The sequence below is a fragment of the Ambystoma mexicanum genome, chromosome 3p (genome assembly GCF_040938575.1).
Source record: "Ambystoma mexicanum isolate Mex_15411 chromosome 3p, UKY_AmexF1_1, whole genome shotgun sequence".
In the NCBI taxonomy this organism is placed as follows: domain Eukaryota; kingdom Metazoa; phylum Chordata; class Amphibia; order Caudata; family Ambystomatidae; genus Ambystoma; species Ambystoma mexicanum.
The window spans coordinates 205,523,735-205,540,955 of NC_090925.1; positions in this window are offsets into that span (position 1 = coordinate 205,523,735).

The following is a 17,221-nucleotide window of genomic DNA, read 5'->3' on the forward strand; positions in this document are numbered from 1 at the left end:
AAGAAGGAACCACCATCCCCATGGAAACGCGGTGAGTTCTCTTTCATCTTGCTCACCCACGTCACCCCTGTCTGTGACCCTCCCTGCACCCCTCCCCGGAGAAAAAATTGGTGAAACTGAACAATGCATCATTCAATTACAGGTGAGAGAAAATGCGGGTGATCCGTGGGTGGAGGGAGTGGAGGGAGTGGGGGGTGTCGGCCCCCTGCCAACTAAAGGCTTTCATGAGAAGGCAGCCCCTCTCAGTTTCCCCCTGGAACCCATTAGTGATATGGAAGCACTTGTAGCTTTAGAAGCTTTGGAAGCCGCAGAGCAGTCGCCCCGCCCCTGGAGTTCCATGGACCAGTGTGATCAGCACGATCCTCGAAGTACGTCGATAAAGACTGCCCTAATAAACATCCCCAGCGAAGTGTAAAGAATGCAAAAAGCAATCTTTAAAACAAATGAAGATAAGGAATCTAAACTTACCGCAAGCTGGATCCCGCGGTTGGAAGCTGGCGAGGGGCTGAGGACGCTTGCGTCCAGCAACGAGGAGGAAGAGGAGGTGGGCAGAGCTGCGAGTGGAGTGGAGGAGGAGGCGGAGCAAGCGGCTGACATTGAGCAACATTGCGGCCGATCCAGCTCGGCAATGGATCTTCGGAGTGGGTCTGCGCATATAGGTGACATCGCTGCTCAGCTTGAGTCATGCAAGTCAAGTGATGCAGGAGTGGAAGCCAATACGAGCGTTCAAGAAGTAATGGAAACCTCAGATCCGCTCGTTCTTTCAACGCCAATTAAGACAAACATTTACATATTGAAAATGCTGGCGTGGAAGATGGTGGAGGAAGCAGGTAAAAGTGCAACGGAGAATGAAAATTCTAGGAGAATAAATGACAAAAAGAATGGAAACAGAAACCTGCTACCCATCGAGTCTGAGAAACCCAAACAGAGGGTGGGCTCGCCATAACCTACACCCATAAGTAACCAAATAAGAATGGGCAGATCCGAAGGCGGTGCGGAGATGATACCAATGCGCTCAAAGTGCGGAATAACACCCCAAATGAGCGCCCTAAGATCTGTGTGAAAACAAAATAAGTGGGTTTGGAGGCCCACACAAGGGCAACCCCTTACTACAGAAAAAGACTAGCCTAGTACCCACTTACGAACAAATAGAGGCTGAAACATGGTCGACAGCCTCTGCATCTAGTGGGCAACATGAGAACTCTGTAAATCTTCAGTTGCAACCTCGACGCAATTCTATTGCAATAGCGGATCAAGTGATCAGAGAGCTAGCAACCCTGAATGCAAAGATGGCAATACCGATCGCAAGCAACCGAGTGCAAGGGTTGGATGAAGTGAACAAAATCAACCACGCACACAGAGGCATATCCCCCCCAACCATGGCGTCCCCAAGCCATCAAATGGAGAACGTGAATGAGGCACGAAAAGAAGGTCAGCCAAAAAGGACCCGCAATGAAGCTAGTTCTGAGAGCGAATTTCATCATTCGCAGAAACGATCTAAAAATCTAAGCCTGGAGAATAAAATGACAAAAACTGATACCACCAAACAGCAGAATAAGTCTAAAGGCCTGGTCAAGAGGGTGGAATTATCAGTATCCTCAACTACGGAGACTGATTCGGAAAGATCATCCGAAATCCAACAGAAGGACAAAATCTTAAAGCTGCTATCCAGGAAAGAACGGGATGGGATGATGGCTTCTAAGGCAGTAATCGAAAAAGTAGTGAATGAACTACGGCCGATCCTGATGTCAGCTACAACAATTGCAGTAGCACCCCTTACAAAATTATATGAGCAGCTAAATGACACCTGTAAGGACCAAAACACTTTGATTGCCCTATTGAATGCTAAATTGATAAAATTGGAAAGTGACCTGTTCGAAATGGCCTTGCAAAACAAAATGGCACGTTGTGGAAATGAGCAATCCACATCTGTCCTGAAAGAAGCACTGAAAAGTAATGCTGAGGACAAACGCCTGTTAGCAGAAATCACAAAACAAGCACTAACAATACTAAATAAAGAGCAGGATAGAAGAATAGCGCTAATCAGTACCCAAGAACTGAGAGATAAAGCTCAAGATCATGAACAGCTTAAAGCAGGTCTCGACGTGCAAGAGAATCAAAACCAGCCAGAACTATTTAATGATCCAGTTCTCATTAATGCAACTCCACGTGCCAAACAAGACAGGAGTGTGGATTCAAATAAAGGTGGGACAAAGCCTGCCCTAAGCACTGCAAGCCTCAACAAAGAGAGAGAGGAGAGTGACCCAAAAAGGACTAGCCTGCCGGCAACGGACGATCAGCAGGGCATAGATGGCAATAGCCCCTTTAGAGGTGACGCGAGTGAGTAGCCGGAGCCTCCTGGTAGCTCCAGAGAAGAGGCGATGTCTGAGATTCCAACAAAGGGGTCTAATCCCCCAACAAGTGTAACATCAGAGGCTACCAACATAATGCCAGTGAACGAGGAGCGCGCCCCAGCGGGAATCCCGCCAAAGCAGTCGCTGCAAAAAGATAAGTCCACTGAACATGAGTGGTATGAGATATTCGAAAAACCGCACACCACAAACCAAGTTAACGAAAGCAAAAAGGTAAAAGGAGGGGAAATTAAGCAAGGCAAATGTAAAAAGAAAACAACAAATATGGCGGTTCAGAAGAACAAAAATGCAAAAAGCACATCAAACGTTTTTATTTATTTATTTATTTATTTATTTATTTATTTATATAGCGGACAAGCAGCCCAGGGGCATTGAGGCGCTGTTACTTGCAATAACTTAGTTACATGGTACACATGATAGCGATTGTTGACACATTATGAATAGTACAAGAAATCATACTGTTGTTACAAATATTGCATTTGGTCGTATATTACAACATATATGATAAGTATTCGTGCTGATGTATCGGTCCTTATGTGAAGAGGGTAGTTTTCAGTGTTTTGCGGAAGGTGGTGAGGGAGTCCTCACCACGGATAGTGGGAGGTAGGGCATTCCAGTGAGTGGGCGCGAGATAGGGGAAGCTGGATCCACCCGCTTTTACTCTTTTTACTAGTGGCACAGAGAGCATGTTGGTGTACGGTGATCTGGTTGGCCTGGTAGTGGAGACAGGGTGGATCCTTTGAGAGAGGTATGTTGGAGCAGTGAAGTGAATGCACTTGTGGGTCAGTGTTAGGGCTTTGAATATGATCCTTTCCTTTATTGGGAGCCAGTGGGCTAGTTTTCTGGCTTCAGAGATGTGTTCTCTTTTAGCAATGCCTTGGGCTGCCCGGAGAGCATTGTTCTGTATTACTTGTAGTCTCTCTACGTTTTTGTTGGAGGTTCCTAGAAAGAGTACGTTGCAGTAGTCTAGCCTGGAGCCGGTGATGGCTCTGGCTATGTTGGCGCAGTTCTCTTTGGAGAGAAAGGGCCGGATTGCGTTGTTATCAAACTTATGTTTGGCATGATATGCAGCTGCGGATGCTATTGCGTTGACTTGTCTATCCATAGATAGGCTGGAGTCCAGGTAGACTCCCAGAGTTTTAGAAACATTAAGGCCTTGAACGTGACAATCAATAATACTGAGCTGAACAGAAAGGCGGCCAACAGGAAGGGCGCCGATGACCAAAAGAAAATGGACTCGCCTGATATGATCGCTCCAATAGATAAGAGTGATCAGTACAAGAAGACGGTTGTGGGCAGTGATCAAGAGAGTGATGGGGAGGAACTGATGAATCTGTCAGTATACATCATCCACGATGACCAAGACGAAGAGATGACAAACGATGAGGAGCCGGCATCACCGAAAAACGTCGAGTCTGTCGGACCTTCTGAGACAAAAACACCTGAGATTGGTAATTCGAAAGATGAACTACCGACTAAAAGAGTGATTCGTCTTATAGCCTCACCGGAAAAAAGGAAAGAGGCGCAATCCAGCAGGAGTGAAGCAGACTCTCAAAACCCTTCTACATGATAGGAGAAAAACTGAAACAAAGTTTGATGAAAAACAAGTTGGAATCTGAAAAGATCATGAAAAAGGCTGCCATTGGCGAAAACACAATGCCGGCGCAATCCACGAAAGAAGTTCCTCCGCAAGTGTCTGATAAAAATACAGCAGCAGCTGTTGCAAACAGAGATGAGGCCCAGCTGGCTGGAAAGAGAGCGACTAAGATAGGTAATCAAAATAATGAAAGATCTAAGAAGGCAGGTTTGCCCTTCAGATTGCTGATCGAAAGAATTGAGCCAAAAAAGGCTGACCAGCCAATAAACAGAAACCTGGTGCTACAGCTTTTTCACTTCATCCTGGCCTTGCGGGCAATTAAGAGTGCAGAAATAAATGGTGTAGAACTGTTAAATGAATTTGGCCGTGCAAGCACACTGCTATAGAGTGAGTCACTAAAGATACCTCAACAAGACTATTAATAGAAGCCGGATTCCAGATCTACGAAGTAGATAATGCCTTATCGTCCAATCCTATCGCTAACACTCAAAACCCTGAAAGGGGTGAGAGACAGAGAAAGGAATCTGTGAAAGAGCAAACCAAGGATGATGAGCTTGCTTTGGGTGATGATCTCAAAGTAAAAAAAATTGAAATCACAGTGCCCAATACACTAGCAGCTATTGGAGACAACAGCCAAGCAACAAACAATGAGCGCAGCAGGGATGAGGAAAGGAAATGTGCATGATTAGCGAAGGCCCTAAATGAACCCCTGAGAAGCTAAATCCCAGACGTCTGAAATCAGGTTACATGGGCAACCTGGAACACCAGGGGTTTCGCACACCTAGCAGTTCGTTCAGCTGAGGTACTCCGAACATGTGACATCTTATGTTTTCAGGAAACGTGGTTGTCCAAATGCCCATGTATCTATGGCTTTGAGGTTGCCATGAACCCCGCTGTAGTCCAGAAGAAGGGTTGCCCTATGTCAGGTCAGCTCATATTAGTCAATCGCAACTGTATACAATCTACGAGAAATGTGTCACCGAATATCCAATATGCAAAATTGGAGTCAAACCCCTTGATGGGTAAACAGAAAAAAACAGTCCACTTTTGCAATATCTATTGGAACCATCAGGGTCCAAACCAAGAAAACCTAATGGAGGAGCTATTGGACGCTGTGGATAGTGTGATGGCAAATTACCCTGAGCTGAATATGGTGATATGCGGTGATCTCAACTTAAAATTAATTGAAATAGAGGCTAAGAAATCAGAGAATGTGAAAGTTCCAACAAAGAGTCAAAAAAGAAAAAAACATGGCTAGAAGAAATGGACGATCAGTCCCTGAATATTATGAATGAGAATACCTGTTGAAACGTGGGAGAGAGGAACACAAAAGTCAATCTTAGATTACTTCTTTTTAACTGAAGTAATGGCAGCCGAAACTACAACGCTGAAAGTGATAAAGACCTCTCAAAGCGATCACAATTTGGTGACCCTCACTTGGAATCAAACAAGTCCCAGAAAAAAACCACAGCTGAACCAAGACTTTGAACTTGAGCCAGGACGGAATTGTTTGAGAATGATAGCCAAAGACATAATAACGCTGGCGGAAGTGATAAAACCCCAATCCGGTTCTCATAATAAACATTTGACTGAGTACCGTGAATTTATGGAAATATACAGTGAGATCTAAGAAACTCACAAGTTTCAGGCTTCAATACAAGAAACATATATTCGATGAACAAATTGCTGAAAGAAAAAGGGATTTAAGGAAAAACTGCCGCAAAATTCAAAATGGAAATAAGGAAGACCAGACTCAAAAAATAAAATAGTTAAAGAACAAATATAGGAATTGGGCTAAAATCCACAGAGCAACGTTGGAGCAAAAGGATGCTGAAATGATGTTGAAGACCCTTGCGCAAAGAAACTCCAGAGGTTTCTGGTCACTGATGAACGAAGCTGATAACCCACAAAAGGCGGTGATCAAAAACATGGCAACTGAAAGCCAGTGGGAAGCTCATTACAGTTGCTTGTTCCAAAAAAAAATGTCCACAGAATCTCCAGATTTCCCAAAGATACAACCCTGGGAACTGATATTTGAACAAGATGACATAAAGGAGTGTATTAAAAAATGTAGCGCCTCGCGTGCAGCGGGCCCAGACGGCCTATCAAACCAGATGTTAAAAGAAAACATCGAGGAATGGACAGAGTTGTGTGACACGCTATTTAAAAACATAATACAGGAAGCGCGAATACCACTCACATGGAAAGAGGGCATAATCGTATCTATTTTTAAAAAAGGGTGCCGAATGGAGCCAACAAATTATCGGATGATAGCCCTGCTAGATGTGGTGGGTAAAATCTTCGCCATCTTGTTATTACAGAAGCTGTCCATTTGGCTGAAAACAAGCAAAGCGACCAACATAAGACAAACAGGCTTTGTGAAGGGAGTAGGGTGCAGCCTGAATCTCCTGTTTCTCAACCTATTAACAATTGAGGCGATCCGCTCAGGTCAGAAAGTATACCTAGCACTAATTGATCTTGCACACGCCTTTGATGGCGTTGATCGCGAAACCCTTTGGTTGAACTTAAAAAAACCGGGATGTCCCACTAGTCTTATATTGGCGATAAAAGAGCTCTACTCACAAACCACGGTGAAGATCTGGATAGACAACCAAGGTCATCACTCAAAGGCAATACCAACGGCCCGAGGAATAAGACAAGGGTGTCACTTGGGACCAACGCTGTTTAATATCTATATTTCCGAAGTGGGAAAAGCGTTTGACGACGTAAGAGGCACACCACCCACATTGAATGGGACGCAAATTAGTTGGCATCTGTATGCAGACAATGGGCCCCATTCCGAGTACGGCGCTAACCAATGGCGCTATTAACGCCTTGGTTGACGCCCTACCCGGACCGGCAGCGCCTTGGTGGATGGCGGAATTACCGCCCCATTCCAAGGTTGGCGGGGCGGTAATTCCCCAATACCCATTTACCCTTCCCCATTCCCATTCTTGCCCCATAGGGCATAATGGGAGTGGGGAAGGCGTTAATTACGCCACCGTAAATTACGGTGGTGTAATTAACATCAAGGTCCCTTAGCGCCATGGATTTTAACACCTGCTAAAAGCAGGTGTTAAAACCTCCATGGCGCAAAGGGAACTCGGAGTATGGCGGTAAGGGATTACCGCCACCGCTCTCGTTAGCGGTGGCCGCTATCCCTTACCGCCATACTCGGAATGAGGCCCAATATCGTGTTATTAGATCTTAGACCGATAGTCTGCAACGGAAACTTACAGCACTGAAAGCTTACACTGAGAAGATGGGATTGGAAGTGAATACAGCGAAATCCGAGATCCTGATTTTAGAAAATCTAAAAGGAGCCGCCTTGAAAAAATGAAAATTTTGCTGGACGCTGGGGAGGGAACAACTAAAAAAAGTGAAGTGTTCCAGATACTTAGGAGTTTACATCAATTCAAGTTTATGCGACGAACCAATGGCACTTAAAACACTAAGTAAATGCAAACAACTAACAGCACAAGGGTTGGTGATACATGGTAAATAAGGGAAATTCTCATACAGGCCAGTGATTAACTTTTACAAAAGCAAAGTAGTTCCAGCACTAACCTTCGGAGTGGAAAGCATGTTTGGCTGTTCTTATGAGATCTGGTCTCGATGTGAGGGCATGTTCTGGAAAAAGATTCTGCATATACCTGCAAGTTATCCAACGGCTTGCGCCCTATATGAAGTAGGTGTAGTGTCCCTGAATGCCAGAATCATGTGGAATATGCTATCATTATATTCAAAACAATTGAAATCTCAGTACCCCAATTTATGTTTCTGGCAGAGCAAGAAACATCGCGGAGCCAGCCCATACTCCAACAATGGAGATCAACATGCAAAAAGATCCTGCATGATATATGAGCAGATGTGAAGATGCTGATAACTAACCCAAACGCAGTAAAAAAGAAACTCCTCGAACATGATTGGATCAGGACAATAGAGAAAAGAAGATCCCACAAATGCATGGCAAACAGCCCAGTGGAAGCAAAGGGTGTTAATCATATATTTCAATATATGGAAATGTTTCCGTGCAAAATTCTAAGAAGAAATTACCTGAGATTCAGACTGAACTTGTATGAAACGAGAGAAGTTAACAGCCACAGAAGGGAGTTGACGGGTAACGAAGTGAAATGTTGTTTCTGCCAAGATGATAATGAAACACTGAAGCACTTGGTACTGTTTTGCAAAGGCCTCAAAGATTTACGAACTAAATATCTGGTCCAAGAAAGAAATCTGGTTGCAACATATAGTGCAGAAGACTGGTGGGCACGCTTGCACTGCAGTTCCCACAAAAAATGGTCACTGGCACTTGCTTTTTTTCTACAACAGTTGGAAAGTAAGATGGTCAAAAAAGACCAAGAAATTCAGGAGCAGTCGTCAGGAGGTAACAAGTAAAAGATACGAATCTAGTGAAAACATAACGAAAGACTTGTTGCTTGATCTGGAGTGACCTCGGAAATATGAATGAAAAACCAAGGAATTGTGAGAATTTTAAGAAGCTATGTATGATTATGTATATAGTAAAGTATAAGTTTTAAGTTTTTCAAAAGTTTGTATAAACTAAATGAAAATAAAAAATAAAAATTAAAAAAGAAATCATGTTTTATGGCCTGTTTCTTCAGTTCTAGCGAGACCAGCCGGCACCTAGGCCGCTGATTAAATGCCTCTCTGCTCGCCACAAGGATTTATGAGAGAGGAAAACAATGTATTTCTGTACTGTTTGGCATTTCTGTCTGGGCCGATCTCTCAACATGTAGACTGTGGCCTCGAACCGTGCGTGAGCTTTTAGAATTAAATACATTTTGCAGAGTGTTTAACAGAAGGAAAGAGAAAGCAAATGGCGGATGTTACACAAAATGGACGCCCTATTCTTTTACTGACAAATCCTAATTGGCGATGTAGGGGACATGATGCGATAGGTTTTCGGCCAACATAATAGACCTTCTATACTTGGTTAGGGTTGTTTCTAGACTTACAAACCCTCCTTTTGGCTGTAAGCCAAGAGCATCAACCATACATCACATGTTCATCTGACCATGTATCTAGTTCTGAACTATGCATGCTACTGTAATCGCCATCATCAATATCAATTGACATGAATTCTCTCATTGTTTCCATTTAGTTGTTTGCATTCGTATTCAACCTGGGAGTTCTATTTTCTGTTACCATGTGTACGCTTTCATTTGTTATTTCAGAGCAAAAGATTGGCAGACAGTGTATGCAACAACAACATGTCATGACGATTCCAAGTGATGTTACTAGAATTGCAATTAGTTTCCATCCCCATGAGCGCAGTAACTCCCAAAACCATGAACTTATATTCATCTCCCAACTCCATGCCGGGGTATGAATATCGGAACTCAGAATGTGAAATTTCGTGATTGCCTCAAAAATCGTAGGGGAGGAGTCAATTACAAACACACAGCACGCTGACCCCACAATTTTACACACACCTCCACGATCAGCCAAGATTATATCAAGAGCCATTCTATTTTGAAGTGTTATTAATCTAACTGCCTTTTCTTCTAATGTCATACTATATAATATATCAGTTGTTCCATTTATCGTTTTTTCTAATACACTGGACAGTCTTCTTATATTCCAAGATTTTATGGCTTGCCCCCAGAATGTTATAAATGATTTTGCTATGGGCTCTGCAATTAATCCTGTCTCATCTTGCTGTGGCCTAGATCTGGATAATTTTTATATATCTGATGTTTTGGAAAGGAATACACCAGGGAAAAGGATCCCTAAGTAACAGGTCCCTCCCCAATTTCTAGGCAACCAGGGATAAGCTTGTTCTCCACCTATGAAATAAACGGGGTCACCTAAATATATTGGTTCTTCTTCTTTCTCAAGTACTGCAATATTCATGCATCTAGTGAATGTCCCTACTGAATAAGATACCCTTTTTTCGCAAACAAAATAGGACAGTGCGTGGGCTCTAATTGATAGTATAGGAGGGGGCACAATGTCCTTATTCCCTCCTTGATTCATGTGGAAAGTGTTTACAGATGATTTAAAAGGCACAAACAGTCTATCTACTGGTCTCACTACCGGTTTGATTACCCTTGCTCTCTTAAATATCGAACAACCCATCGGTTCCATTATCACTCTTTCGAATTCATCCATGTTTGTTCCATCTAATTGACCCATATCACTCTTATTCCATTTCCCATAAAATAGTGCACTCAATGATGCATAACATGCCGTATCAAGGGGTAATGGCTGTACATACCAACCCATTCCTTTCCTGTCATGTTGGGGTAAATGGGAGCAGACCCAACAATTCGTTCTATTCAGGATAGTGTGAGTCATATTCATGATCAAAAGCAGTGTGTTATTGTCGTACCCTTTTCTGTGTCTTTCTTCCAGTAGAGGGAGAGTATAAGAGAGTACATGGATTGGACTTTCTGTGGCAGGAGCATTGGTAGCAGGCAAAAAAGAACTTAATGGATGCACACTCTCCAGATACCATAATACTGGGATCAGTGTACTCAGAATGCAAAGTAGTGTTATAATCATTAGCATAAATTTCCTACAGCAAAACTTTAAAATCAAACAGCAACACGGTACATTTGGTAAAGTACATTTATTTGACATTAAATGTTTAGAGAATATTCAGCAATTGCCATATGAACTCCGAAAGCCATTTATTTTCTTTCATCTGTATCCGCAAATCCTTAAAATGTTATCGTGAGTCACGCACTGTTCCTTTATGGTACACAGGGTGTTGCTTTTCGTTAAAAGAAGCACTTTGGAAGCACGGTGAACCGCAAGGCTGTTCCATCCACTAGGCACTAGTCCACCGTAAAGGTTGATATGTTTCTAGCCACTAGTACAGGGTAAGGGCATGTGGGCCCTTGGCGATCGTCCCATAATATGGTTAACGTGCTCCAGTTGTTCACACGAAGCTGCAGGTGTCTATTGAAGAATCCGTCTGCCGGTGTCTCAAACCGATGACAGTAGCAGAAGGGGAGCAAATACCTGTTATGAAAACAAAAAAATTATAATTAGTCTCGTCAGCCGATCTTCATTAATATTACTCATTTTATTTATTACGGCCGATCAGAAACTATTTGCTTGCAAGGATAGTGCAATGGAGTATGTTCGGCTGTAAAATCAATGCGAAAAGTAACGAAATAAATCGAGGCCAACACACAATGAGAAACGACAGTTAGTCTACATGCGTGTGGAATGATATGATATATGATATGGCATTTGTAACGCGCCTATACACAAGTGTTTCAAGGCGCGACGAGGCAGGGGGGGAACAAGGGCAGACAGACAACGATCCTACTAGGCCAGGTGTCTTTCAGATCGCGCATGGGGAAGAGGAGAGGGGGGTAAAAGTGCTGTACATGGTTAGTAGAATACAAGATAAATAATAGGGCCAGCTGGTGGCAAGTGCAAGGTAAATGCCGGGAGAAGGGGCTGAAGCATACAGAGACAGTCCCGTAGTGCAGGTAGGCAGTGCAGGGAAAAGTGGCTGGGCCAAGGACCGAGATCGGTGAGACCAGTGAGACCAGTGGACCTGCATGCCCATGTGCCCACTATGAACACGTTTTCCTTGCTTTTCCTAGCTCTTCATTCATTCATTTATTCATGCATCCATTCATTAATTCTTCATTCCGGTATAAAAGCGTCTAAAGATTTACGTAATGCGGTCTGTAAAACGGACCGTGCTCTTGACAACGATTTTTCGTATATTGAACTAAAATGAAACTCGGTCTAGTTTCTGAATTTTCTGCCTTATCGTCTCTTACGTTATTGCGCACCCCCTTCAAATGAAGTTCTTTCGGCATGGTCCCTGTCTCAAGGTCAAAAAACAATAGACCCTTATACTTCCAGTGCAACTTGTGGGCCTCTTCTGGGCGCGAGCTGAAAATCAAAGCCGCTGTCCTTCGCATTCTTTATTTGCAACATCCCGTAGTAAAGGCATCTGTGAGAACTTGAAGTTTAGAATCCCTCTATGTAGTGCGCCACAATGTGCAAATGTGAACTGGCTTCTCTCCCAAATGCCACGGCCCGCTTGGCGCGTTCTATGGCCCCCAATATTGTCCCCGTTGTCTGCGAGCTTTGCAGCCCCAAAAAATCATAACTATGGAGACATTTAATTTTTGGCGGAAGGTCAGGGAAAGTATAAAGTACCACAGGAGTGGAGTTAAAAGTGAGATTTATTGTTTGTTTGTTTTATTATTTGCAATACGCAAGCCTCCCCTCCATTTACAGTGCGCAGCATTTACATTTACATGAGATGAGCCATGAGAAAAATATATACATACACATATATGAGGTAAATAGAGGGAATTCAAAGATGACACCCAGCTTGTTCGCCACCCATGATGGTGAAGGTAGGGGTTAGGGTTACAGGTACACTGTACAATAACATTTATTTACAAAAAGACAATCGTATTGCAATTATTTAAACCGGGATTTGTACTTCACAACCAGCTGTGCTTCTGGTGGACATGGCACAGTTGCAATGTTCAGTGGCAATGGATCACTGCTCTGCACAGAAACGTCCAAAATTCCATATCTGTGCTTCTCTAACACAGCAACAATAAGGCCTTTCACAAAGTCGAACTGCATTTCATCATAGACTGGTTTGATCACCCATTGCTTACTTCGTTTTGAAAACACGTTAGTGTAGCGAGGCATCCTTACTTTACCCCTAGTCCTAGATTGTTCACGTCCGACATTGCTGTTATGGGCCAAGACCGCTAGTAGAGTGCGATGTTTCATGCCCCGAAAGCTAAAATGCAAGCGCTTTGGCCTGTACTTTAGGCACATATTGTGGAACACCTCCAAATCTCCTGTGTGACAGAATTCTATCAGTCCTCTCAAATCTCTTGATAGAGTTTTGTCGAAAACAATCTTCTCAATGGCTTTGTGTGTCGGTGAAGATGGAATCAACCACTTCTTCTTCATTGCCTCCTCTGGGGACAAAGGGCCATGTTCACATTGGTGGAAATGTAGGTTTTCTGACCAGCGGTGAACGTTGGTACAGTGGTGCATCAGTGACCGCCATTTTTCAAGTAGTATTTCCACTGACCCTTCACAAGTTTTTGAGCTCCACCAAAGATGGTTGGTGATAGACTGGGACCACTGCAAAATACTTTCAAAACCTTTTTTTTTTTCCTGCAGCTGAGATTTTCTTACTGATTGATTTAGCAAGATGCCATACGTCAAATTGATAATAAGCGGGAACTGCTCTCTCATTGTCTTGGCAATTGAAACGTGTCTGTCCGTGGCTATGAGGTCGATGTGCATTCCCCTTGATTGTAGATATTCCACTGATTTTATAAATCCTAGTTTCTCCATGGCCACTGAGGATGTACATTGTGTTACCTGCACGACCACCGAACTCACAATTTTCTTACTATCCATGTCCTGAAAGTGGTAGGTGCAGTACTTGGCAGAAAATCCAGGGCTGTCGCACTGTCCATCGCCAGCTAGCCTGAAACGTTTCCCTTGCTAGAGACAATTGTTCAATTTTCCAAGCATCACTAATGGCCGGAAACAGATAATCACGTTGGTATATGTAGTACAGTGATTTAGAAATAAAATGGAGTCCCACAAACTGAAAGAAAGCCTCTAACTTTCTAAAACTGGACCCACTAAAAAGTGATGCAGCTGCACACAGTAGATTGCCTGCTGGCATTTTCCCCAGCATCGTTTGTGCAGACCATGAGAACCTATGATTTAATCGACAGGCGGCATTTATCTTGACGTTACTGCCTTTTATTTGACAAGTCACATTAATCAATGGCTTCCCACATACTTTTCCTCTAACTGAATGCCCACATTTCAGCATACTTCTAATTTCCATCAAACAACTGTTGAATACAATGTATTTGCTCTCTTTCATTAGACTGTCATCCTGCGTCAACGTTGTTTCGGCCTGTGACGTTGCAGAGATTTCAACACATTGGAAAGTAATATCGCTGCTATCAAGTTCTGATGCGTCTATGGATGCTGCGGCTGGTTCATTCTCTGTCATTTCGACATCTGCTACTTCAACATTGATGGGAGAACACAACAATGTCGACATGTTTTTGGGTGGCAATTTTTTGGCGGGTGTAGATTGTGTGAATTGATCTGCAACTACTTCAGAGCTATCTTCAATACATTCAATATCATCTTCTTGTGGTGGTGCAGTCGCACTGTAGCAATGGTCCAATGCAACTTTGCTGTATTCTCCAAACACAGTTAATTCATGTTCTGGCCATTGGACATGAGCATCTCGAGACTGAACACGCCTCGCCTCAATTAATAGTTCCTCCATAGTGTACATGGTCTGGCAAGCAACATCTCTCATTCGCTTCACTGTCTGTGTATGTATAGTTCTGACACCCACGGGTAACTAGAGGAGAGATTGGAAAAGGGATGTTCAGTTTAAACACAGATAAAGTGTAGTCCAATTGACTGGAAAAAAACATACAATAGTCCCCAGCACAAACATTTTTTTAAAGTTATTAACTGTTTGTAACTAACCTTTTTTTGTTTTTTTTCTTTGCAACTCTTTTGACTCGACCTTCAACATCTGCACGCTGTAGCTCCGATTCGTTTCCGCATGTCCTCCCTTCCTCTTGCGCTGCAACGACTATATTTTCTGTATCTGCATAGACAGCACGGAATGAGGCTCCATCGTCTCCCTGAAACATAGTACTTTCATTACTATGTATCAAAATATTGTTAGCATAAAACACACGTGAAGACGAACACATAGGTACATCTCAATGGCCAAACACGATTTAAACATTGTGTGCAACAATCAAACGACAAGTATTCGACCAGTGATGATCTATTTCGATGGAGCTGTCAGTATCCATACCTCTGGCTCTGCATGGACTGCCATAAATGGTTGTATTGGAGAGGAGGCATCAGCATCTCCCTGAAACACAGTACTTGCATTAGTATGGTTTTCAATATTGGAAACATAACACACACTTGGGGTCGAACGCACAGGTACATATAAAGAGATAACCACAAATGATGCATTGTCTAAAAGAATCAAGGAAAATATAAAGATGATCACATTTCATCGAGTTATTTCTCCGATTTATTTACATCTGCATCATCTAAATGGGATGTTGTGATTGTAGTGGAAGCTCCGTCGTCTCCCTGAAACACAGCACTTGCGTTAATAGGGAAGAAAGTATAGCAAATGGAATCACATTATATGATCACGCATGATGGAGCAGTCAGTATCCATACCTCGTGCTGCTGAAGAATATCTATGGATGTTGCAAATGTAGTGCGCACTTCCGAAAGCTGTTGCGCCGATTCGTATACGCATGGTCCCGCTGGAATTACTTGAATGTCAGGATCCGCATCAAGTGCAGGGGTTGACGCTCCATCAACTGCCTGAAACATAGTACTTGCATTAGTGAGGATTACAATAGTGAAAACATAACACACACCTGGGGTCGACAGCACAGATACATATCAACCACTAACCACGAATGAAACATTGTGTAGAACAATCAAACGATGGAGCTGTTAGTATCCATACCTCCTGCTGGTGAAGAACATCTAGAAATGTTGTAGATGTGGCGGACGCTTCAACATCTCCCTGAAAGACAGTACTTGCATTAGTATGGATAACACTAATTATAATTGAAAACAAACACCAGTGGACGATATCTGAGGTGTATATCAATTGGAAAGCACTAACCAAACATTCGGTAAAATAATAAAACGATAGAATAAAACTATTACTTGACATGCATAAAACAAGTCTGTAGAGGATTAGCCTAGTAAGATTACCTGATACGCGCTAGAAGTGGTTGATAACTGCGACCACGTCAAGGATGTAGAATGTTCTTGCTTCAGATTCAAGGGATAGTCAAGAAGTTGTAAAGGTAAATTAATGATTGATAATGAAATGCCAATATTAAAAATAGCCATGTAAGGCGACAGAATACTTGAAAAATGCTCAATACAGCACAGTTCCCTGTTCCCATATATATACATTTCGTTTGTGGGTTATGAAATCGAAAAAGAATATATTGATAAATGTCATTATTCAAAAAGCTATACACTCATATCAATATAGAAATTATTACAAGGGATAGAACATCTACAATATCAATTAATCCATTCGGCTACCTACACACTACCGCAAGGCCTAAAGCTAAATCCGGACACTTGACTCACCGGTGGCGGAATGTGAACGAATAGAGTGGGAATAGCGTTTTCGAGCAATTTCCGTGTCGTTCGCCGTTTATTCTTCTTTGTTACCCAAGATGTTGTGTACATGTCCAAGGAAAAGTGCCGGCTGCAGATGCGGTATCAATCACCCCTCTTGTCCTGTAAGACTTGTTGGACTCTACTTTCCAGCTCATCCAGTGGATATCCGCACTGTCTGACCCATTCTCTTATTCGATCAACAGTTTTCGGGAATACATGCATTGTAGTGCCTTCAGATTTCGCATGGGTCTTCGTAGGGCAACCGCTAATCGAACAGGCAGGCATTGTTGATAAATCTGAAAAGTAAATATCGACATTATTATACAATCTTCATGAATAAAGATTTGATACAAAAGTAAATGAATCATACAATGATCAATGCAAGGTTTGTTTTGGTCGCCGGAACTATACCAGTTCATTATGTGCAGCTTAGTATTTGCATAAATTGCAGAAATGTATAAATGATGTGACTAAAATCTGCACGAGAAGGAAACATGCTTACATTATAGACTGGACCCCCGAAGGATGCAATTCGATGACAATAGACAAAGATGAAAATAAATAGATCTATTGATAGGATAGCAATGGAAACTCAAGTCAATAGCAATGAAACCAATGAACATAGCACTATTGTGTACTCTACTCGCAAATAGATAGAAATTTAAAAATCTGCGAAATATGACTAGGATACATGGCCTTACCTTGACCAACAAACAGTTGGATTCAGCAAGCAGAGCAGTATGTTGCAGGAGAATAGGTGGGTGGCCACAGGTAGCACACTGATGGGTTTGCTCTAAGCGGTCACAGAAGTTCACGGATAGCACGACGACGAGCAGATTAGCGTAGATCTCAGTGGTTGCCAGGTAGCATGTTCTGGAGTTGACTTGCAAAGCACAAAGATGTTCTCATGAGACATATCAAGTGGTTTATAAAGTATTAGAAACAGGTGTGTGTTTGTGAATGAATGACGTATGTATGTCGTGGTCTTCGGGGGGCGGCCTGCTTGAAGGGGAGGCCTGGCTGGAGACACGGGGTCTGAGGAGGCCATATGAGC